This window comes from Notamacropus eugenii, chromosome 2 (genome assembly GCF_028372415.1).
Source record: "Notamacropus eugenii isolate mMacEug1 chromosome 2, mMacEug1.pri_v2, whole genome shotgun sequence".
In the NCBI taxonomy this organism is placed as follows: domain Eukaryota; kingdom Metazoa; phylum Chordata; class Mammalia; order Diprotodontia; family Macropodidae; genus Notamacropus; species Notamacropus eugenii.
The window spans coordinates 238784503-238810909 of record NC_092873.1 but is presented as its reverse complement, the minus strand read 5'-3'; the positions used below and the strand labels follow the sequence as shown (position 1 = coordinate 238810909).

The following is a 26407-nucleotide window of genomic DNA, read 5'->3' as shown; positions in this document are numbered from 1 at the left end:
TGAAGCTCCTGTATTGCCCATCAAGGTCAGACGGCCAAATATCAGAGCCCTTCTGGAGTTCCTTGTGGTTGCTCTGCTCCCAGGAGACAGAGATGATGTCAACAATCCCAGCCTTTAGCTCTCTGAGGCAATGACGTTTTGAGGATGTTTTCAATGCCTTTAAGCAAAAAGCAACCAAACTTGCATTGTCAGAAGAGCTTAAAATGTTTCTCCTACTACAACTTATATGCTCATTTATGTGAAATTTTAATGAGAATAATCTATATATGTATTGAAGACATCCTTAATCTGAGCACTGTAGAATGGATTTTCCTAAAGGAAAATCTGCACTTGTTGTCTTATCTCTATATCACATAAAAGATGCTGGAAATTAAGATTTCATTGTGCTTATTCTTTATTGAATCCATATTTATCTATTACCTATCAATCTAAAGTATTTTATTTGGAAGAGTAAAAAGTCACCTTAAAGATTACAGTAAGTTATACTTTACGCAAATGTTAAAATTTACTCTGGCATGTTTGAAAGTTACAACAAAGATAATTCTATCCATTGTGATAATTAATATCAAATAATACATTAATTAGAGGGATGTATGCTTATTCAAGCTGCTTGTCATTGTCATGGAGGAGACCCAGTATAACGTCTAAGTCAAGAAACGTTTTCCTATAGGTCCTCCAGTTGCTCCTATTTGTTGAAAACATTAAGTCCCAGAACACTGCACATCCTCTTAAATGAAATTCATTGTCACTCAAAAGAGTATGTCCCAATTATTTCAACAAGAAAAATCAAGTGGTTGAAGAATGTTGAGTTCTTATACATGTGTATCTTCTGTCTATTGTTTATCTCTCCATCTCTGTCTATCTCTATATCTGTGTGTCTATCTAAATATAAATCTTGGATACACTGCAAATGGACAATGAGTTGGACCCATAATTAAATAGGAGGTTGGCAGTGGGTTACATTGCCTTTGGGGAATTTCAAAGTTCTCCCTGAAACAAAAGTCCTCTTTTTAGCAACTGATATTCTTCCAGTGATGTTTTATGACTTCAGGTCTCTGAAGAATTCAAACTGAATATCTCTTAGGATAATAGAAATACACATGCTGGACATAAACAGGTTGTGTAAACCCATTATAAATGAATAAATATCCTAAAGAAGTGGTGTGAAGGGTGTCAGAAAAGTAATATATAAATGGAAGGGAAAAAGGTCTTCCATTTGGCAAGGACCAAGGATAACTGATAGAAAACCTACATGCTCTATTGATATCCTTTCAATGTTGAGAGAATGTGAAGAAGGAACCAGTCACATTGGGTGACCCCATTGTGGTGGCCTTAGGGTAGGACATGGACTAAAGTCAAACAGTATAGACAGCCATGGATGAGTTCCAATCTTCATTCTTGGAGGAAATACCCATGCCAAGGAGAATGCAGATTTAACTGAATAAGCATTTGAAAGTATAAATGCATCAAATGTGTACTGCTAGTTTCAATGAACTGATAGAGCATGCCATGATATGCAATCCTATATAAAAACAATACTTTTCATTTGAACAGCATTTCATGCTTCAAATTATTTCCACATCAGTTACTGATCTTGAAAGTTGATGGGTTTTTCCTTGATGCCTTGAAAGACTTTTGACATATTATTTTGTATTGGTCCTCAGGTATGCCTGATTATTTGGGGCTCTCAATGTGACAGCAAGTGGATATAAACCTGTCTAGATAATGAGGAAGCCTGCCAAGTAAATAGGAAGTAGTCAAGAATGTAATTCTGAGTTTTTCACTATTTTGTATTTAATTAAAGCTTTAAAAATTTCCCAAGAACTTTTGCTCATTATCTCATTCTAATCTCCCAATCACTCCACAGTATAGACAACACTATTCCCATTTTAGAGTGGAAAAAACTGAAACATAAAGAATGCCTTCAAGGGTTTTACCATTAAAAAGTATTAGCACATTCATCTGCTTCTTTGCTTTCTTATTTTAAAATAAGTTTTATTTATGTATTTTCATAACATCATAATCATTTATAAACATTATAATCATTTCCATATATAGTATCTCTTCTCATGTAATTATAACCCATGACCAATCCTGTAAGCTCTAGGTTCACAAAAGTCTGGTCCAAATTTATGCTTGGCCCCATAAAAATCACCTCCCTTTTGGCTAGTCATTCCCCTACTCTAGGAAAATCTTTTACTCCAAGAAATCTTCATATCTTTGTTTCTATATATGAAGCCCATAAAGTCCCCCAGATCCCATACAAGTGGTCAAAGTAACAATGCATATGTCAGATACATGAAAGACTTTCTTCTACCCAAGTTAAAATGCAGATTGAATCAAAAAGCATATGTATATATATATATATATATACATATATATGTATATGTGATTTCTATTTATAAAGCAATGCGTTCTCGGCTGTCAAGGATCTCACTTCTAATGGAGGAAACAGCACATAAGATAGAAAAGACCCAGGAGCACTTAGGGTACAATGACAAAGCAGATGGTAATACATTTTTCATTGTGATTTCTATTGGTAATGCCAAATCAAATTCTGAGATTTAATCACTTTACAAAGTCAAAGACTTTGGTGATATTTTCTTCTCTGGGTCTCTAGAATCAGTGGCTGTTGAAGAGATGGGGGCTACAGCATCTGCACAGGTAATTGCTATGATACATCTTCAACAAAATTTACTTCCCTGGGTGATACCTAAGGGAGTTGGGCTGGAAGCAGGAGGCTCTTTCTCTCCCAAGGGTTTTCTGTTCCTGGATATCAATAAACAAGAAGATGGTGTTGCTAGTGGCAAGGATGAAGGACTCTTTCTCCAAAAGGGTTATTATCCTTGATAATGGCTAAGGGGGCCAGGCTGGAAGCAAGGCCTGTGATCTGGAAATTGTTCCTATTCCCATTAGGCTTAGGGTCCTGCAATGTCTTTACTGGGGAATGAGGGGAAGTGTTGGCTGAGTTGGTCAAAAATTATTTGATCCTCTTGGTACAGATCACTTCTTGTGTTTTCTTCAGAGTCATTTATTGCTTTATCTAGCCTAGACAGTCTACACTGTCTATGCTGGTGATGGCATTTGACAGTATTGGTAGTAGTAGGAATGGTAGAGCCCTTCTTTATAGTGCATGTTCCCCTGGATAATGGCTATGGGGGATAAGCTAGAATTGAGGATGGTGGTCTGGAGGGGGAGAATTGCTATTCCCGGATACCTCAATTGTGAACTGGTCTGAAGAAAGGTGGTAGTTGAGGTAGTGGTAATGGGTTAACTCTATTGGCACATGATGTCTACTTTCCCTTAAAGCATCTTGTTGATTCATGCTCTGACTTGCCTATTCTAGTAGTGATGCTTGGTTGACTACGGTTATTGATGATAACAGGCATGGTAGGCCCTTTTCGCATAAAGGTTAATTTCCTGGATGATGGCTTTGGAAGTGGCCTAAAAACAAGATTGGAAGTCTGGTGGAGAGAGGTATTGCTATTGCCAGAGCTCTTGGGCTCAGAGCTCTGGGCTATTTCTATTGTAGCAAGAGAGGAGGTAACGGTTAAAGTGGTAGCAGTGGTTTGACCCAGGTACGTGCTAACTTCTGTCTATTCCTCAAGGCTATATTCCCTAGCAGTGGTAGTTGGTTTACAGTTGCAGAAAGCGCAAAGGGCTCAGAGGAGTACATAAACAATGTAGAAAACACATACAGGACTCATAATAATCCATAAATACTTGATGTAATTCCCTTCCTTCCCAAGTGAATCCCACTTTCTCCAGTGTCCTAAAGTTCTCGAGACTCATAGCATCACTCTATGATTTGAAATCTTTAATGAAATGAAATGCTCATTTGCATTGCTAGCTGGACCATCCAAAATGTTCTGGTCATTTTCTTTTATCCATGAGACATGTGCAGGCATCCAGTCTTATGGTTCACCATTCAGGGCTTGAGCTCCCTGAAATGAAGTTGGAGTTGTTAGATAGGTAATTATTTTTCCCATCAAACACACAGTAAACATTAATGGAATGTAAAGCTCGGATCTCTTGCTCCCCTGTATCAAGTTCTCCTTATTCCCCAGCACAAGAACCCTGAAATAATCCCCACACTTGACTGTCTTCCATGTAAGCCAAAGAAACTGGATGTATTAAGAACTCTTGGCCGTTTTTGATGAAAGGCTAAATTCTAGAATATTTAAAGTTGGGGTTGCTAGGTATACACCTACCTAGAAATTCATCTTTCATATCTAAGCATTTGGCATTCAGTAACTCTTAATTCTCTTCTAGAAAAGAGGTTCAGAAACTGTTACCATAATTGAACCTTGTGGTTTGGGGGGAGGAAGTTATAGAAATGAAGAAAATACTACATGCAGCTGCAACAGCTTCAGTTTAATTTGTTTCAAAAAGTTGTTGACTCTTCAAAATGAAAACTGGAGAAAAGGAAAGACATTTATTATGACCATTAATAATTCCTTTAAAACTTTCACCAATACAAAGTTGACCCTATAAACAAATGATTATAGTTGACAAAATATGTAGATTTGAATTGAATTATGAATTTAATAATACATTCCTTTGTGAATATATCTGCCAAAAATGTCTTACTCCAGTGGCTCATTGTGATGTGAAAGTGACCCTAAGTTCTCAAAAATTTTAACAGCGATTAATGATTGTGTTTTCCACCATGCTGGAAAGGCTTACTATATACTTCCAGTGACATGCTAAATTTTCTTTCTAAGTACTAAATCTAACTCATTCTAGAAAGACCCCTTTCCCGAGAACTGTATAGTAAGGGATGGATTATTTGACCATGCTGAAATGTGAGCAGTCATGTATGTGGATAGAGGCTTGGATCTAGAGTCAGCAAAACCTGAACTCAAATATGCCTCAGACACTTACTAGCTATGTGACCCTAGGCAAATCAGTTAACCTCAGTTTCCTTATCTGTAAAATGTGTATAATGGCAGCACCTATTTGTGAAGATAAGGTGAGTTAATATTTATAAACACTATACAAATGCTAACTATTATATAGGTAAAGAGAAAAATTATCCTTAATCATATGGGCTTTACCCTTGGAATAGAGAGATGAAGTATGATAACACAAAATCTTTAGATAATCTATAAACATAAAATTAGTTGTTGATACCCTAAATGTGTGTAGCCAAATGGAGGAAAATGGCTCCCAATTGCCTTTGAAAAGACAAATAAACTAGTTGGTAAAGTTTGGTTTTATTATATGTCCAAAGGTGGCAAGAAATATCATTCCATGAGACACTGAGTCATCTCACATTGCAGTGTTCATGATGAACATAAGGGAAAAGATCAAAATGTAATCAGAAAAATCAGCAACCCATATGCCTACTTTCTCATCTCAAGATCTTTATGAAATAGTCTATACACAACAAAGGCATCCTTGAAGAATGTTTTAGAAGGGAACAGGCAGGTGTTTACCAAAGATGTTCTGCAACAAACCATATATCTGCTGTCACAAAACTGACTGACAGGTACCAAGCCTATTGTACTTACTACTTGGTGAGCAAAATGTTGCTTTCAAAACTTTCTCTCCATATCCTATCTCCCATGTCAACATCAGACAAGATTCCTTGAAAAGTGCAACAACAGAAATGCCTTTTCAAGACCCTCACTATTAATCAAGCTAGACAAGAACAGGGAGCTGTATGCTTGCCAAAGGTATCCGCAAAAATCCTGGCAGCAGAAATGGAAACATGAGAAGAAGCCTGAGAGCCCTGACTCATACTGACCATGAGACCATAGGTAAGGTAGTTAACCTCTCAGTGCTCTAGCTAGCCCTCCTAAGGGACTGTCCTCCATTGGTAGAGGAAGTTTCTTCACCGCAGAATTCCCCATACCAGTGAATCAGCCAGTAAATTTCCACTAAGTACCTACTGTGAGCCAGGTACTGTGCGAGTACACAGACAAAAAATAGTCCCTGTCTTCAAGGAGCTCCCAATCTAATTGGGGAGACAACAAGACACATATATACAAAGCAAGCTATAAATAGGAAATAATTGAGAGAGGAAAGGTGCTAAAATTAAGAGAATTGGGAAAGTCTGCAAAAGAAGGGATTTTTATTGGAATTTGGAGGAAACCAGTCTTTGGGCAATTATATATATATGTATATATATATACATACATGTATGCATATATAATATATTTACATATGCATATATACACATACATGCATACATCTATATTTAAATGCTCTGGGTCCACACTCATGTCATTGCCTACCCTTACCTAGAGCCTAGAGAGCCTAGAAACTCTCTTGTCACTTCCAGGATCAAGTATAAAATCCTCTATTTGCAATTAAAAATCTTTGTAGCATCCCCTCATTCCCACACCTTTCCAGTCTTACATTTTATACCTTGTCCTCTATATATTCTTTGACCTAGTGACGCTGGCCTATTTGCTGTAGCTTGAACAAGACACTTTATTTCATGAGTCTGGGAATTTTTACTGGCTATCCTCTGCTTGGTACAATCTTCTTTATCTCCACTTTCTGGCTTCTCTGATTTCTTTCAAGTCCCAGCTAACATTCCACCTTCTAGTGGAAGTCTTTCTTGATCTCCTTTAATTCTAGGACCTTCCCTCTGTTGCTTGTTTCTAATTGATTCTCTCTCTCTCTTTCTCTCTCTCTCTTTCTGTCTATCTGCCCATCTATACATTTATCTATCATCTATCTATTCTCTCTCTATGTATTCATATACATATACACATATGTGTGTACACACACACACACACACACACACACACACACACACACACACTGAGTTGTTCCTCTATTAGACTATGTGGTCCTTCAGAACAGGGAACATCTTTTGACTTTTTTTTAAATCCTCAATGCTTAGCATAGTAACCAGCATATCGTAGGGGCTTAGTAAATGCTTACTAAATTATTGCCTGAAGCCTTTTCAACCTTGATGTAGAGTCCCTCAGTGCTCTGCCATTCTTTGATAGGACTTGTCAAGATTTGTGTTCTGACTTCAAAAACTAAGAGCCACTTTCACTCTAAGATTAGGCATCAGAGAATGACTTTAATGAAGATTTTACAAAATGCTATACTGGACCAGGTAACTAAATTGCTTTCTCCTGACATCGGTGGTAGGGCACATTTTCAGATATATTAGCTATTCTCTATGATGCCAACTTCAAAAGATTAGAGACATTACCCAATCATGCTTTCAGGGACATAGAGAAATTCCTATTTTTCCCTTCCCCTGAAATACCTCCCTAGCCTTTAAATGATGCTTGATGTTCAACAGAGTCATTCCTTTGTGCTAAATCTTTGTCTAGGGCTAAAATGCCAATTCTATTCAACATAAGGTACTCTTATTAGGATCCTACTATGTTCAAGGTATTGTGCCAGATGTTGGGGCAACCAAAATGGAAAACAACAGTTTCTGCCACCATATAGTTTATGCACTATTAGGATGACAAGACAAGTGTACAAATACTCCTAGGAAATATTTCTCTTGTAAATCATTAACAATTTAGAGTAAATGTGTTCATAGGCAGCTAATTGACTGTGGAGGATAGAGTGTTGACCTTGTAGTCAGAGAGATCTGAGTTCAAATTTGGCATCAGACCCTTCTTAGCTGTGTGACTAAGTAGGTCACTTAATCAGCTCATCCTCAGTTCCTTCATCTGTAAAATGGAGATTGTAATAACATCTACATTACAGGATTTTTAAGACAATCAAATGAGATAATATTTGTGATGCACTCTGCAAACTTTAAAGTACATATACATGCTAACTGTTAATAAGACTTTCCCAAGAGTAGGTTTAGTTGCAGAATGAGGAGAAAGGATATATGGATGTATGGAACAACTGGAGTTGGGTAGATCAGGAGGGAAGAAATGAAAAGAAGCAACTATGGGAGAAAAACTAAAAGAAAGAGCAGAGATGACAAAACAGTAACCTTCACCTACTTGACAGTTTTATGCATTGTAAGTCCTATTCATAAGAATTATTTTAAAAGGAAACAAAGATGATCAGACTGTAAGATTTGCTTTTAAAGGAATAACTTTACCTATGGATTTCTTGCCTTTCTGTTAACTATAAAAAAACTGAAGAAAACAATTCCAATGGTTTTAGGATATTTATTCTTTCAGTGGTCTTCTTATTGATATTTGGAGAAAAAAATGCACAATGCTAATGCCAGAGGCTGCTGTATAAATTCCACACCTCCAAATTTTTTACTCTGTGAATTTTTGTAATTATATTTTTGCTGAGAATAACAAATGTCATGAGAAACACTCAATGAAACAACAATCTGAAAAACCCTTTATATTTAGTCTTTGTATTGTATTAATTATATGTCATTAAAAAAGATAAAAAATGAACATCAGACTGACAGATCATTCCTTTTGACTGCAAGAAACTCAGTTTCAGAAGCAGTGTAATTATAAATTCACTTGAAAAACTATTTTGTCATCCAATGTCTTGGGTAAATAATGGGTACTTCAAAGTGAGAATTGTTTCCACCTACTGCTATGCAAATGTGAATGTGTGTTTAAGTGCAGGTAGTGTTCAGGAGAGACAATGAACTTCCAGCCCCCAGAGAATGTTGTTTCCTGCTCATTAACAAAAGGAGTACAAATTTCTTTGTAAATTTTCTTACAACTAGTTTTCCATGTTTTCCTTATCTGGAGAGATTACCACAGCAAAAAGCTGGAGAGTGGCTCAAATCTGATTTTGCTGATGTGGTTGGTCAAGGTGCCATTTCTCATTGCAGTTATGTGGGTGGCCTCAGAAATAGGCTCATTTATCATTTTGAATTCAACTGAGACCACCACTCATTTCATTTAAGTAAAAGCTAATGACCTGAGCTCCAAAGACCTCTCCCTCATGATGAATCCTTAAATGAGGCAAATGTGAATCATGGATATTTATAGTCTAAGATTGTCCACAGCCAATACTTCCTGAATTATAGTAGCAGAGGCTGAAAAGGGCAAGTCTCAGTAAAGAAAAGTTTGAAATTGAGTTCCTATTCTGACTCTAGAGTTCAGCTGAATTTTCAAAGCTTTTTCAACTTTTAGGAGCTTTTTGGATCAGAAGTGAATGCAACTTGATGAAAATCATCATTCTTTTAGGAGAGATTCTGGATTTCCTTTTCCCTATGGAGTTAGAAATACTCTGAGAATAGAGTGTCATGGAATCTTGGCACATTGTTTTCGGTCCTAATTGAAAGTAGGAAGTGCAGAGAAGTGTGATAATAAAAATAACAGGGGCAATATAGTGTGGAAATGAGGTGATTCCTCCTTCCTCGGTCTTCTACCCCACCTCTTCCACATCTTAAAAACAAATTAGCTTGAATTAAGGATGTGATTTCTGAATAATACGTGAGGAGAGAACTTTTGTCTTATATGATCCATAATTCTATAACTCATTCTTTTCTAAATGGGAGTGGGGGGCAGTGAGAAAGGAAAGAGAGATGACTACAAGTGGAAAATAATGCCTGGCACACAGTAAGCATTTAATAAATGATTGTTCATTGATAAGTCTCCTCAGATGAGTTCCTATTTATCTGTGACAATGCTTATGGAGAGAATTATGGGAAAAAGAGACCATTTAGTCTAAATCCTTCTTTTTATAGATGAGGAAACTAAGGTCCAGAGAGTATGATTTGCCCAAAGTCACATAGGTAACAAATGGCAGGGCCAGAATTTGAATCCAACTCCTCTGGCTCCAAGTTCAGGTCTCTCTCCTTTCCACTGTTCCATGCTGCATCCTGTATTCAAGGTCCTTGTGCTTGATAATCATTTTGAGAATGCAGCCCCCATAGAGGTGATAAGCTTGGAGCTTGGTTTGAGTCTGTACACAGCTTTGTTCCTTGGTAGAGAGTGCCATTATGCTACTTCTGGAATAGAAAGCAATGCTTTTTTATGGATTTCTATGGACTATTGGCAACCAAGGAGAAAAAACTTTTCTTTACTCAGCAATGATAGGAAAAGAATTTACAAGTTTGGCAAAGGATATATTTTCTCTTTCTGGAGAGACTCCTGCCTTATAATCCAATTCAATAAAATTCAATTCAAAGTCTCTGAGTACCATGCCAAAAAGAGCCCTTATGGACTTTACTTTCTGGGGAGAAACAGACTGAACCCCGAAAGGTAAATACAAAGTATATAGATATTCAATCGATCAACAAATATTTATTAATCTTCCAATCTCTGAAGAAACAGATAGAAAAGCTGGGAAGTCCCTACCCTCAAAAAGCTTACATTCTAATAGAGAAGTAGAACACATGTAGAAGATAGGTGATAAAGAAGGGAGTTTTGGTCCAGGCAGTCACAGGGCATGTGAGTGGAACCATAGAGTAGTGGACTGTGAGGTAGTGGTAGTATGGGTGTGGGTTGGGAAAGGGCTACTTGTGGGTTGGCAAGACAATTGACAAGATCCCTGATCTAGGTAGGTTGTGGTGGTTGGCTGGATGGGATATGAAATATGGTTTAGGGTCATCTAAATAATAACTGGTTGCCTACTTATCAGGGTAGCTTAATTCCGAGGCATAGAGGAAAGTTGAGTGAGTTAACTGGGGTTGGAATGGGGTCTAAAAAGGGTTAGAGCTGGGGTTCTTAAAGTCTTTTTGTGTCATTGGCCTTTTGGGCAGTTTGGAGAAGCCTATAGATTCCTTCTTAGGATAATGTTTCTATGTGCATAAAATAAAATACATAGAATTATAAAGGAAATCAAAGGTTAATGAAAACAAAGAGTGATGGTTCAAAGACCACCCCCACCCTCAATGTATCCAGACTCCTTGGAAGCTAATAAGCTAAAGTCTAGAAGCTCTGAGTTAGAGGAATCACAGACACTAGGGGTCAAGTGCAACCCTTTCATTTTCTGGTCTAGAGAGATGAAACATCTCTCTGAAGGTCACAGCTTTGCCTGGATTCAAACTTGCATTTCGGGATCTAAGTTCAGCAGTCTTTCCGCTGTATCATATTGTTTCCTGGATGTGAGTGTTTTTGAATACAAGAAGGAAGGTCAAGGATAACTTTTAGCTCAAATTTCAGGATGTTTCAGTCTGAATATATAATAATTCTTCAATCTAAAAATTACCTATTTTGGAATTTTTAAGGGAGACTAAAGCTTATACAGTGTTGCTGAGGACAACAAATTTGTGAACCTGAATACAGTTTCTACTGAACAGGGTTGGATAGAAGACAAGTAACTAAAGCAAGGTCTCTTGAGTTTCCCCACATTGAAGAGTGACAGGTTGAGATGACATGGACCCCTTTGAAGCCTTCTGGTCTCTGTCACCAGGAGCACATTCTCAACTGTCTCTTAGAGAATGAGGTTCTCACAGCACAAATTGGGCTAACATGGTTTGTCAATCGAAAGGGACAAATCTAAGCATGTTTCAGAAGAGGCCCTTGAGTGCTTAACTTAATCCTGACTGTGGAAAGCTGGTCACCAAGGGAACAACATCTTCCTGTCTCCAGGCAAGGAACAAGGCCAAGTTATGAGGTCAGGACTCCTTGAGAGCCATTAAGTGTTTTGTTACCAAGGCTGGAAGGAAGCACTGACACACACACACACACACACACACACGCACACACACACACACACAGCTCCAGCACCTTTCTCTGTTTTCTTTTTTCTCTTATTTCTTGTATTTTCCTCCTCTTCTCACATTTTCCCCTTGATCTCTGTGTGAAGTACTTGAAGAAGAACCAGGTTTGTTTCTTTATGTCACTTAAAACACTTAGTACATTTCTCAACATCTATGCAATGCAAAAGAACTTGCTGATTTTGTCGGTTTATTCAAATATTATCAATTAAATCCTTTCTAAAAAATCTAACATTTACCGAATCAGAATTCAAAGGGACCTGATGTGATATCTAATCCAAGCCATAAGCAAAAGAGATCTCCAATAGAATACACTTAAAAAAGATCCACAACTAGACACTTAATCATCATTTGCTGAATTCCACCTCCTTATTTGACACATGAAGAAACTGAGGATCAGAGGTATGATAGGACTTACCCAGGGTCATACACATGGCAGAGTTAATTTTGGGGAATCTATCATCTCTCAAGACCACCCATTGTACTTTTGTACAATTCTAACAGCCAGGAAGCTTTTCTTTTTGCTAGATAGCTGAAGCAGTTGTGTAGACACAGCCTGCTTGGGCTCAATCAATATTTACTTATAAAAACAAGAAGGAACTGGAAATTAATTGGCCAGGCAAGAAACTGCCAAGATACTGTGAGTGACCCTGGCTCTCAGGCCCAGATCTTGGCTCTAGGATTAGCTGTTACATACAATTTCCAACTCATTTAGGATTGATCTATTTGTTTCCTTGTTGTCTTCTTTTCTCTTGCAGAGTCAAATGAATTGCATCACTCCTCTCGCAAGAGATATTTATTGGGATAGCTAAAGAGGATATCTTTCCTAGGGAAAGGGATGCCCCTTGGTGAAGATGAGAGAAAGAAGTTTGTTCCTGAGGATAGAGGGGGAGATTTGTACGAAGCTATGGACATGAAGTGATTATGATATTGATCAGTATATGATCCATATTTTATTATTTGTTTACAGCTTGTTGTAAATGAAAAAATGTTTTATCAGTAAACATTTTTATTTACTGCATGGATCTGAGGTTTCCTGGGTCTGCATTTGCTTCTCACCAAGGCAGATCCCTGTATGCCACACAGGGGAATCTGTAAAACTTGATGTACCTGAAGAAAAGAAAATCCATCATCCTGTCAGTAATGCAGCGGCTGGTTTTCAGATTACAGACACTCAATCTGGCAAATTGAGACTCAAAGCCTTTGAAGCAGGCTGCCAGTGGCTGCCTTTGCCTGGGATATTCTTTGAGCACTCAGGATCCCTGCTAGACCATGATATGGCACAAAAGCAGGATTGAACATGACCTAGCAAAATTCAACCAATCAAAGTCCTTCCGATTTCAAGTAAGTAAAATGTCAATCACCAGGCTATATTAAATGACTGAGAATACTTTAAGTATGTTTCTTAGACTATAAAGAAATTCCCAGTTATGAAAAATAAATATTATGCAAACATTTGTATAATTTTATATATGGTTGTTTTATAAAAAAATAGAGGAAGTTTTCAGCAAAATATTTTTATTTTCTCCTTAAAATTTAGAGTTAAGGATACCTGAATTAAAGGTAATTGTAGGAAAATTAATTGGACATTTTAATATCTGGGCTGAAAATTAACAATAAACTCTTGAAATAGAAGGGGCGGGTAGTAGTATAAGCAAATCTGTCTTTATGCTGTTTTGTCAACAGTTTTCATGTATAGAGGAAACACTGCAACAGTGATTCTATTTATTTAGTTATAAGAAAGTGAAGAAGTCTCACAGCTCCCAGAGCCAATAAGGATTTCTAGCAGCTTCTATCAAAGTTGAAAGGAATATTTAAGAGGAAAATGTATGACATGGAAGGGAGAGGAGAATGCTTGTGAATGGCATCCTTTGGGGGCAACTGTGTCCCATGAGGGAGAGAGACAGGCAGATAGTGCCAGAGAGACAAAGACAGAGAAAGAGACAGAGAGAGAAAGGCAACAAGAAAGAAATTCAGAGACAGAGGCAGACAGACAGACAGACAGAGAGAAAACAGAGATAAACAGAGACAGAGAGAGAAGAAAGAGACAGAGATACAGAGACAGAGAGATATAGACAGAGACAGAGAGACATACAGAGTAATTATAAAATACTTACTATGTGCCAGGCATTGTGCCAAGCAAGACAGTCCTCACCTTCAAGGAACTTCAAAGGTTGGTGGAAACGGGGAGGGTGTGCATGCCATGGTATGGACTATGCAGGGAAATGGTAATGACCCATGAGAGCTGAGGGTCCCAGAGATGGAGTCCTGGGTACAGGAGGAAAGAAAGAGGAATTGATGCTCTGAGATGAGGCAGAGCTAGTTGCTAGAGCAAACTAGGCAGTGTTACCGTTATCTGGTCCCTGGCAAGATAAGGCAAAAGCTGACTTCTCGGAGTTGATTAAATTGTGTCTACACATTCAAAATGGATTATATGATTTAGAATTGGAGGAAAATTTAATGATCACTTTACAAATGAGGAAACTGAGACACCCAGAGAGGTAAAATGATTTGCCTTGGTTTACATAGATTGCAAATAGATTGGACTTCAGTGTGGCCCTTTGACACTCAATGAAATGCCACTATGTCATGTTCTCAAGTATCATATAAGTTACCTTTTGAAAGTATTTCTGTAACTGTATTCTGTGGTTCCATTAGGGTTCACAATCTGTAATGACAGACAAACACATTTGGCCAGCCCATGCATTTTGCTATGTATTTCAGCTTCTACTTGCCAAAGTCTGCTTCAGATATAGGTACAGTCACATCTGGGAAGCACAGCTGCTATGCTACGGAGCTGAGTTGACTCTGCAGGGTCACTCCCCACCATGCCTTATGACTCTAGGGCCTGCTTTATTCAAAGCCAATACCAGGATAAGGGGCCTGGCTGAGGGCCCTGGCTGGCGTATGCCCAACTGAGCCACACCAAGCCAGAGTTTTGGGTCAGGCTTGGGTTCGTTATAGGAGCAGCAGGACCAATAATGCTATTTCTGCCTCTCATTGCTAAATGCCAAGTCTAGTCCCAGCCTTTTGCCAATGCAACTTCAGAGCTTAAGACTAGAACTGAGAATCAAAGGAGAAACATTAATCGATTATGCTTTCTGGAGCTTTCCATGACCTTATACTTGAATCAGGACAGAAGTAAGGAGGGACTGAAATTAGAAGGAAAATTTGGAGATAGTCAAGACTTCAAGTTCTTCTTTGTTTTCTCAACTGAGTCCCAGGTACTAGACATTCTTTTAGTCACTTTTCAAGTTGTCAGCTCATTTCTAAAAAGGCTGCTATTTAGACCAGTGGTATTGGAGGGTGGGTAGGTAATGTTTGCTTCTCTCTTAGTTGCATAATGAAAATAGAATTGGGTTTGGAATCAGAGGGTTTGCTTTGAATTATGTCTCTATTACTTACCATGATGTGTGATTTCTTTGGACCTTAGTTTCCATATCCATCAAATGAAGAGGTTAGAATAAATAATTTCTAAAGTCCCTTCCAATTTATAAATTCTATAATTCTAATCTCCATCCTTTCTGCACTAGCCCTGCCTTTCCACTCTTTTCTCCTGCTCTATCCTCTTTGTTCTTTTTAATCTGTTTAATTGTTCCACTTTCTTTCTGCCTGTCTGCTTCTTGTCAGCAGGGGTCTTATGGGTAAAAGACCATAAATCCTATATTTTCTGGGACAGCCCCCAGTTTCAAAGGTTCTGTCTTGCTTAAGAAGAAAAGGGTTTAGTAATCAATCAAATGTCCATTTCTTTGTGTAGAAAACCTAGGAAGACTATTCAGTTTTGAGGAAGATCACATAAGACATTTGCTATATAGTGGTGAATAATTTCTTCACTGAAGTCCATAGGAGCGTTCAAAGTCCTGTCACTGTCAGTCAGTAAGTCAGTGAACATTTATCAAGCACCTACCATATTTTCATTATGTCCTAAGTTCTGCAGATGCAAAGAAAGATAAAAAACAGGTTCTGCTCTCAAAGGGTTTATAGTCTAATAAGGGAAACAATGCAAAAGCAAGCATATATACACAAGCCATATACAGTATATCTATCGACCTGTTGATCTATATACACATACATATACATATATATATGATAATCAACAGAGGGAAGGTACTAGCATTAAGGGGAATCAGGAAAAGCTTTCTATAGAAGGTAGAGTTTTCACTGGGAGTTAAGGCCACGAGGCAGAGATAAGAAGGAAGTACATTCCAGGCATGGGGGAAAGCCAGTGAAAATGTCTGGAATAAAGAAATGGAGTATTTTGTTCAAGGAACGGTAAACAGGCCAATGTTATGGGGATCACAGAGCATGTAGTTGGGATGAGGTATAAAACTAGAAGAGTGTGGAGAGAGGGTGAGTTATGAAGGCTTTGAATTCTAAACAAAGGATTTTACATTTGATCCTGGAAGCAACAGAGAACCACTGTAGTTTATTGAGAAAAGGGAGGTGAGATTGTCACACTTCATAGGCACAGTTCTAGATATGTATCTGTATGCACCACTAACTACTAACTCTCTTTTATTATCACTTTTTAGAATACAATGACTTTTATTGAAAGAGCATCACTCTTCTTAGACATTTCCATATTCATGAATGTGCATACCAACTCCTTTAATAACTGGGTAGCCATGGCAGTGACTTACCCCAAATACATAGTAACAGTGCTCCCTAGAATTGGGTTTAGTTTGATATTTGCAATGATGGTGCTGTGATCTAACCACTGCTAGCATAGAATGCCTAGGTCCCACTCTCTCAATCAATAATCCAGGATGATCCTCCAAGGTAGAGACTGGTGTCTAAAGTTTCATTTTTAATGTTTGTTTATTTATTTTTAGTTTTTAACATTCATTTCCACAAAATTTGAGTTCCGAATTTTCTCCCCATCTCTCCTCTCCCCCTTTCCCAAAACTCTGTGCATTCTGATTACCCTTTTCCCCAATCTACTCTCCCTTCTATCACACCCTACCCTTCCCTTCCCTTATCCCCAACATAGGGCAACATAGATTTCTATACCCCATTACCAATATTTCTTATTTCAGGTTGCATGCAAAAACATTTCTCAATCCTCCTTCCTAAAACTTTGAGTTCCAACTTCTGTCCCTTCTTCCCTCCCCACCCATCTCCACTGAGAAGGCAAGCAATTCATCATAGGCTATACATGTGTAGTTTTGCAAAAGACTTCCATAATAATTCATGTTGTACAAGACTAACTATATTTCCCTCCATCCTATCTTGCCCCCTATTTACTCTATTCTCTCTTTTGACCTTGTCCCTCCCCAAAAGTGTTTACTTCTAATTACTCCCTCCTTCCATTTGCCCTTCCTTCTATCATCCCCCCCACATCCCACTTATCCCTTTCTTTCCTACTTTCCTTTAGTGTAAGATAGATTTTCATACCAAATTGAGTGTGTACGTCATTCCCTCCTTAAGCCACTTTTTCCTTCTCACCTCCCACCTTTTTCCTCTCCATTGAAAAAGTTTTTTCTTCCCTCTTTCATGAGAGATAACCTGTCCCATTCCATTTCTCCCTTTCTTCTCCTGATATATTCCTCTCTCACCCCTTGATTTTAAGTTTTTAGATATCATCCCTTCCTATTCAAATCACCCTGTGCTCTCTGTCTATATATATGTGTGTGTATAATCCCTCTAACAACCCAAATACTGAGAAAGGTTTCAAGAGTTACAGATGTTATCTTTCCATATAGGAATGTAAACAGTTCAACTTTAGTGTCTTATGGTTTTTCTTTCCTGTTTATCTTTTCATGCTTCTTTTGGTTCTTGTGTTTGAAAGTCATATTTTATATTCTGCTCTGATCTTTTCATCAAGAATGCTTGAAAGTTCTCTATTTCATTGAATGACAATCTTTTCCCCTGAACTATTATACTCAGTTTTGCTGGGTAGGTGACTCTTGGTTTTAATCCTAGCTCCTTTGAGTTCTAGATTATCATATTCCAAGCCCTTCAATCCCTTAATGTAGAAGCTTCTAGATCTTGTGTTATCCTGATTGTATTTCCACAATACTTGAATGGTTTCTTTTTAACCTCTTGCAATATTTTCTCCTTGACCTGGGAACTCTGGAATTTAGCTACAATACTCCTAGGAGTTTTTCTTTTTGGATCCCTTTCAGGAGGTAAGCAGTGGATTCTTTCAATATTTATTTTACCCTCTGGTTCTAGAATATCAGGGCAGTTTTCCTTGATAATTTCATGAAAGATGATGTCTAGGTTCTTTTTTTGATCATGGCTTTCAGGTAGTCCCATAATTTTAAAATTGTCTCTCCTGGAAATATTTACCAGGTCAGTTGTTTTTCCAATGAGGTATTTCACATTGTCTTCTATTTTTTCATTCTTTTGGTTTTGTTTTGTAATTTCTTGATGTCTCATAAAGTCATTAGCTTCCATCTGCTCCATTCTAATTTTTAAAGAATTATTTTCTTCAGTGAGCTTTTGAACCTTCTTTTCCATTTGGCTAATTCTGCTTTTGAAAGCATTCTTCTCCTCATTGGCTTTTTGAACCTCTTTTGCCAATTGAGGGAGCCTATTTTTAAAGATGTTATTTTCTTCAGCATTTTTTTGGGGTTTCCTTTAGCAAGGTGTTGACTTCTTTTCATGATTTTCTTGTATCACTCTCATTTCTCTTCCCAATTTTTCCTCCACCTCATTTACTTGATTTTCATAATCCTTTTTGAGCTCTTCCATGGCCTAAGACCATTGCATATTTATTTTGGAGCTTTTGGATGCAGAAGCTTTGACTTTTATGTCTTCCTCTGCTGGTAAGCATTTTTCTACCTCATCCTAAAGGATGGAAGAAAATACCTGTTCCCTAAGAAAGTAACCTTCTATAGTCTTATTTTTTTTTTTTTACCTTTTTTGGGGGCATTTTCTTAGCCAGTTACTTGACTTTTGAGTCCTTTGTCAAGAGGAGGGTATACTCTGGGGAACTGTAAGTTCTCAATTCCTCCAAAGTGGCACAATCAAGGGAGAGGAGTTTATTCCTCTCCTGGCCTATGCTCTGGTCTGGGAGCTACCAAAGCTTTTCTGCTCAGGATCTGCAAGTAAAATTCCCTTTCCAGAGCCTCCATCAACTCCACCACACCAGTAAGCACTCTTCCTCACCCTAGGCCCACCACTAGGGGCTGAAACCCAGATCAGTGGCTCAATTCCTTCAGGGGCTTTGGGCCGAGGGCTCCAAAAACAGACGCTGCTGCTACTGCTGCCACCTGGGGTCAGGGTTAGTGGAGGATCCTGCTCCCTTCTCACTCAGGTGATAAAGCTTTCTCAATGACCTTTGAAGCTGTCTCTGGTGTTTGTGGATTGAGAGTTCTGAGAATCACTGTTGCTCCCTGGGATTCTGCCCTCGAGGCCTGTTCCAGTAGTGTTCCTGCTGGTGCCCCGGGGCCACAGCTGGTCTGGGCTCCCTGGTCTGTGCTCTGCTCCACAACCATGCAATAGATCTTTCCTGTTGGCCTTTCAGACTACCTTGGGCTGGAAATCTCTTTCATTTTCTCATTTTGTGGCTTCTGCTGCTCTAGAGTTTGTTTAGAGTCCTTTCTTATAGGTATTTTATGGACTGTGGGGGAAGAGGTAGAGTAGGTACATCTTTTTACTGCACCATCTTTGCTCTGCCCTGGTGCCTAAAGTTTTGAAAGGGAAAGAAAATGTGGTGCAGTGGAAAGAGTGCTAAAACTGAAGTCAAGCTGACCTGAATGAAGACCCTTGCTAGCTGTATGACCCTGAGTAAGTTATCTATCCTCTTTCAGCTTTGATCTCTTCATCTGTAAAACGAAAAGTTGCTCTCAGTTTCTAAAGTCTTTTCCAGTACTAAATCTATCATGCTATGATAATAATGATGGAAATAGAATTTTGCTAAGAATTTAATAGCGAATTAGTGCCTAGGTGGGTGTAGTCCAGACGCAAGTGTAGTTGGTGACTACAGAAAGATGAACTGAGAAGTAAAGAGACCTGAAGATGGCAGAAGTCATGGCAGTAAGCCAAACTAGATCATAAATTATGGTGAAAAGGTTTTCCGTGACAAGGCAAAATGAGTCCCAAATCTTGTAGCTGCCACATCTTCTGTGAAGAGGGGCCAGTTGGATCTATTAATATCTCAGCCTTACTCAAACTCATGTATCCACAGCTGTGTAATCTGGTATATCAAGATGACTTGGGCTAGGAGATATTATAGCTTATGGTTATGTGAATTGTTTAAATGAAAGTTAATGTAAATCCTCATGAATCATCCTGTTCTACTATACTTTTTAAAAATCTGATTAATTCTTGTTATAACTATGTCCAAAGGCTTATGTAATCAGGGAATCCTTCAGGGATCATAATATCAAATGATTATACATTGAGATCTGGAAGAGACCATAAAGGAAGCCTAATCCAACACCTTTGTTTTACAAATGAGAAAACTGAGGTCAAGGGATGCCTTCTTTTATGTCACAGAGGCAGTAAGTGGCACAGTCTAGATTTGAACTTGAGATCAAATTTCCCAAAGTAAGATAGAGGTTATATAATTATTGATCTATTTGACTGGATAATTTATAAAAAACTTTATGCAGACTAGTGAGGGGAAAGTGACACCATCTTTAAAGGGAGGATCCAAGTAGTTAGTGGCTGTCAATCCTTGGGGCTCCAAGACAGAGGCATAAGAAGTTTGGTGGTTCCTAGAGCACCTTCTAGCTGGGCAATACACAGGCTAATTGGGGCTTAATCCTTGATTACTGGCACGTGCCTTGGTTGTTTCTATCAAATAGGACCAGGCACTGGGCACACATAGCTGTCTACCCTGGAATGCCCCCTGCACAGTTAGAGTAGAGGGGAAAATAGTACACTTAGAGTATTCCTGCTATAAACACAATGTGTTTGAATTGAAAAAATTGCACACACACACAATTAACAAGTATTTTCCTCCTTCCACCTCTCCTCCACTATTGCTACTGAGGGGAAAAAAACACTTGCTTGTAGTCAAGCAAAACAAATTCTCACACTGACTACAGCAGAATTGACCACAACAAAATTGACCACAGCAGAAATCTGATGAATGGGCAAGTGATTTGGACAGACAGTTCTCAAGCAATGTGGTGTTCAATAGAGGTTTCTTTTCTATTCAGCCTTTTGTTATATGGTGAGAACACAGAATAGAGCAAGCTTTAGAATTAGGAAGACTTGGGTTCAGTCTCTATATGTGACACATATTGGCTGCATGACCTTGCTTAAGTCAGTCACTTAATTTCTCACTGCCACAGGCACTCTAGGATTGTAAATTGCAGGAGGGTTACAGAACTGCATTGTTAGAAGGAGTTTTGTCACCCTGACTTCTTTATTCTAATGAAATCATAGGTCTAGGATTCCTCCCTTCCCCACCCCCAAATATTTTAGTGTTAGCAATAACCATTTAAAAAAGTTGAGAAGATTTATTTCAAGGTTTCCATGAACACTGCCTTAAATGAAGAGTTGCCTCCATTGCAAAACTTTTGGGAATCACTGTTCTAAACAGTGCACAGGGATAAGTACATCTTGACTGATTTGATTGATGCCGATTGGTTATATGAGTATCTCCAATTTTTGACTACTCAGTTGAAGCAAATAGTTTCAACTGAAATTTCCAGAACATGGTGGTATAAGTGTTTTGTTTTTGCTTCAATAACATTCAATTACTTTCATCAATTACACACTCAAGAAGGCCTCATGCCTCAAGCTATAAAAAGAAGTTCATTCAATAATTAATTTTGAACAGGCCTACAGGATAATTGACAGTTTTACACATTTCAAGCTTAGTGAACATGAAATGTGCTGAATTCCTAAACTAAAAACAGTACTTGTCACTTCCTTCACGTTCAAAGATAGTGTGAAGCTGTAGAATTTTAGATATCCCAAATGAAAAACAATATTATATAAATCTCAGAAAGTTGCATGGTCCCTGCCCTTGAGAAAAGAGAAAAACAATAGATATTTATCGATTTACTTATTGTCAATAATGAATACTCCTAAAGTATTGTAATATGTAACATGGAAAAGGAATGATGCTTGCAAAGGGTCACAGGAAATGAATCCATGGAGAGGTTTCTGTTAGTGATGACAAATAGAAAATATAGGAGGCAGTGCATATACTAGTGGAAAGAATTCTGGTTCTGGAGTCAGAGCAGAAATGTTTTAAAACTTGCTAAAATGCCATTTGAGTTCAAATCCTACTTCTGATTCTTACTGCCTGTGTGATCCTGGATACATCATTTACATTCTCTGGACTTCTTGTTTCCTTGTCTATAAAATGATAAGGTTCTATTAGATGGCCTTGATCTGGCTCTAGATCTATGGTCCTATGTCATAATCAAGGCATATCGTGCATACAATTCCTATATACTACATCATATAAAACTCCCTTAATATATTTAACTAAAGTCCAGTGTAAGTGGTAAGAAGATGAGTAATTTGACTTTGACCTGAATGATATTGATTGGCTAAAAAAGTGATCTCCAATTCTGTACTATTCAGGCCAAATATCAGTTTTTAACAGAAATATCCAAAACATGGAAGTGTAAGCATTGTGTTTTTGTGGGATTATAATGTAACATCACTTGGCATGGTGCCCTTCAATGACATAGTTCCTGTGGGTATCAGAGGTGAGAGTCCATGTCTCTCTCAATCCAACTCCAGTATTCTCCATCAAACCATACTTCCTTTCATTTTATAATGTGAAAGATAACCACTACTGCTGATTGAACAAAAGATGTAGAGAAGGATGAGGAATGTGCAGGCATCATTGAATTTGGTGATTGGATGCCACTGATGATCTGAGAAATGATGAAAGTGGACTCCATATTTCAAGGAAATAAGAAGGAGAGAAATAAGTGAAAATCAGGGAAATAAAAAAGATAGGGATGAAAGGATACAAGGAATTAGCAGGGTCAACAATGTTTTTCTTGTTTTTTTTTTAAGATTTTGTTTTTAGGATAGGGAACACCAATACATCTGTATGTTACAATGGGATAGAATAAATATATGTAATACAGCATCCACAAATACATGTCCATTCTAAATTCAAGTTAGAATTCATTATTCCATGAAATACCACATGCAGAGAACAGGTAGATAAAAAAAGCTGGTGAGCCAAAAGGTAGATACATCAGTAGAGAGACAGACATGAATGTAACTGCTAATATTGCTGAGTTTATTCTGGGGGGAAAATGGCTTTCCCTTCCTAATATATCCTTTTCTCTCTTATAGTGGCAAAGTAGTTGGTCTTTCTTTAATGATGTATAGAATGATAAAACATAATAATATAATAATGTATATATAATCATATGATATATATGTGTAATAATAATGATAACGTGTTTTCTCAGAGGACAGGAATAGCATCTAGATGGAATCACAAAGTACTTTGCTCTAATGCATTGGATGATTTTGGTGGGTGATGTTAAATGTGCGTGAATTGAAAATAAATTATTCCATGTAAAATATCTAGTAAGGCAACTAGAAGACTCAATGGATAGAGTGCCTGGCCTGGAGTCAGGAAAACCTGAGTTCAAATCAGACACTTATTCACTGTGTGACCCTGGGCAAGTCACTTGATCCTGTTTGACTCGGTTTCCTCATCCATAAAATAAGTTAGAGAAGGAAATGGCAATCCACTCTAGCATCTTTGCCAAGAAATCCCCAAATGGGGTCACAAAGATTTGGACATAACTGGAATGATTGAACAACAACAAGGATATGTGCTAATTACTCATAGTTATTTGAAAACAGATTTAAGAAACACTTCCCAATATAGGCCAGATTCTGTCTGAAACAGGCTGATAATAAAGTGGTATTTGAGGGGAAGGAATGAGAAGTGTTTTAAAAATAGCTGAGACACTATTTGGGAAAAAAAGTATCACACATGAAACAATTTGCTCATCACATTCTGAACACTGCATAAGGTAAAACCAATTCACAGGAACCGGGAGTTTATTCTCAAAGAGAGCTCTCCAGATAATTTCAGGACTGGTCTCCAGAGACCTCATTACATTGCCATTACAAATAGACCTGCATAAGGCTATTTACTCCCTTTGGCCTGAGAGCTGAATTAAGCAAGTGGCTCATGGCTTTTGCCATGCCAGTATACTCATGTAGTCATATATAAACAGCTATGCAGATGTATATATGATCAGATGTAGTTGTATATGTGTATCTCTACCTATCTATCTATGCAGATGTGCCTTACCTAAGACAATAGACCTAAATGTTGCATGTATATTAAAGTTTAAGTAAATCAAGTTGTATTTTAAATGCACAGAGACATGCTTGCTACTTAAAGGACATGCATTTAAATGCTTGCTACTTAAAGGAATTATAGAACAGGTCAAACTTGTCTTCAGAAGCCCTTTGTCCTCCTCTAAGGTTCCTTATCCACTTCTTTAATTGGACTAACCAAGGCCTCTAGTTATCTTGGGTCATGTAGTCTCTAGCTGCTTAGCCCTCTCACTGAGGGTTTATTCTACCCAGGTGTGCTCTAGTCAGGTCTACTCTTCCTGGAATCATTCTCCAACTCCGACTTTTTCTGATCCTTTCTCACCACTGAAACTTTCCCATTCTGTGTTCAGAGGAAGAGGTAGGAGTGACTAAACCTTGTCTAGAATTAGCCTAGAACTAGCCCTTATCTAGAATTAATACTCCTTTGAAAATGTAAGCATTATTGTTCAGCTGCTATCCATTATTGTATATGGCTAACAATATGGAAATTTCTTGTTTTTCTCTCCTTATTCCTATATTACTTAATCATCAGCATCATAGGAACAAGTGATCTTTAACTTACCCTCCCCACTTCTCTTTCTCTCCTCTTCATGTTCATCTACCCTAAATCATCCAAGATTCCACTGCAACCCTATCTACCACTTTTTACTATAATCTCCATAATTCGCATTTCATAGTGAATATATATCCTTTTATTCTAGGTCTTGTCCTCTCACATTCCTTCCTTCTATTAACTTTCACTAAGACCTCACTTTCCACCAAATGACATTTCATACTTGTCTTTCCTCTCAACTATTAGCTGTACCTTTACACACGCTCCCCATAGATTGAGTCAGAATAATCCTTATACCCTACTGCCTCTTCCAGATTCTCCTTTTTCTTCCATCAGTCAGTTACATTTCCTCCTTTGAAGTCTACCAGATTAAAATTATCCACACTATTCAAATCATGATGGCGATTGTATATTGGCTCCTGGATGATTATCCCTCATTTCTCCAGGAGTTGAATATCTTACTCACTGTCCTTTCTCCCCCAACTTCTGCCTTATAGAAGGAGATTTCAGCATCCATGGAATCCTTCCTAGAGTTCTTTAACTTCCCAATTCCTCAATCTCAGATATCATGACCTATTCCTTCACTATACAGAGGGATGGGTACACCATGGATCTCACTGCTACCCACAAAGAAAATTTTCCATTTCCTTAAAATTTCCTTAAAAATTCCAACATTCCTACTCCAACCATAAGTGCCTATATTTCCATCTCTTCCTTTGCTTTCTCCCCCTTAAACTTATTCTCTGTGCTTTCCTCAATCTCTGCCCCTCATTACTTACTCAGGTTATTACTTCTGCTCTGACTTTACTTTATTCCTTTCCCAGTCTTATGTATGGTTAACAATTCAGCTCTACTCATCTCCAATTTTTGGCTCCCATTTCTTGTTGGGTGCTCATTCCTTTCCAAACCGTAGCCCTAAATTATTCCCACCATGCACCTACTCTCCCCTCTAGGCACAGGGCTGCAGAACCGATTTGGAGGAAGTCATAGCACCATGTTGTTGGGTGAATTATAAATGCATATAATCTAGATAATATTGGGCTTTCACTACAAGGCAATCCACTTACTCCTTCCCAATTGATTCCCTATCTTAGTGCCCACAGAATTTTTTCAAACCATTCATTCTTTCCTCAAATCTTCCACAACTCTTCTTCCTCCCCTGTTGCTCAGATGAGTATGTAGCCTCTTACTTTACTAAGAAAACTGAAGCCATTATTTGTGAGCTCTCTCTTCCCCTTCCTTTCATCTCAAAAGTTATTGGCCTTATCCCTCACTCTTCTTTTCTCCAGGTTCTAATAATGAAATGAAACTTCTTGCCAACACTTTTTTAAAAAGGCTTTTAAAAATGGTTATGGTTATTTTCCTATTAGCAAGCATTATTATTAATCACTCCCACCTATTACCACCCAACTGAGTGAACTTGCCAAAATAATACCTTTCATACACAGTTGCATAGTCCAACAAAACACATCCTCGCATTAGCCGTGTCTAAAAATACACATTCCTTTCTTTAAGTTTATCACCTGTCAAGAGGCAAGTGATATTCTTCATTTTCATTCTTTTTATTTATTATTCTATTAATCAGAGTTTTAAAATCTTTTCAAAGTTGTTGTTTCTAAAGTGTTCCCATTTTTATATATTGCTCTCCTATTTCTGCTCTGTATCAGTTCATAGAGATCTTCCCAAACTAGTCTGAAATTTTCCATTTTATAATTTCTAATGGTTCCATAGTATTCATTTAAATTCATATACCACAATTTGTTTAGCCATTCCCCAATAGAAAGACACCATTTTAATTTTCAATTTTAACTAGCACATTTTCTTTTTTCATATAGGTCCTTTTCCCATTTCTTTGATTTGGGGGTATCAGTCTAGTAGTAGTATAGCTGTTCTAAAGAGTATGCAGAGTAGGATAACTTACTGGGTATAGTTCAATCCAGAGTACCTAGATGAATTCACAGCTTCACTAACAGTACACCACTGTCCTTGATTTCCAATAGCCCCTCCATTTTTCTCTTTTGTCATTTTTCTCTTTTGTC

At 37.8% G+C, this 26407-nt stretch overlaps 1 long non-coding RNA gene across 2 annotated transcripts in view; it reads left to right on the top strand.

Annotated features, from left to right (window-relative positions):
• LOC140527030 (uncharacterized) overlaps nucleotides 1-26407 on the top strand; it is a 115585-nt gene that overhangs the window by 25616 nt on the left and 63562 nt on the right. For both annotated transcript variants that reach the window (XR_011974650.1, XR_011974649.1), the window contains exon 2: nucleotides 12340-12925. This is a non-coding gene — a long non-coding RNA (uncharacterized lncRNA). The remainder of the gene's footprint in view (nucleotides 1-12339; nucleotides 12926-26407) is intronic.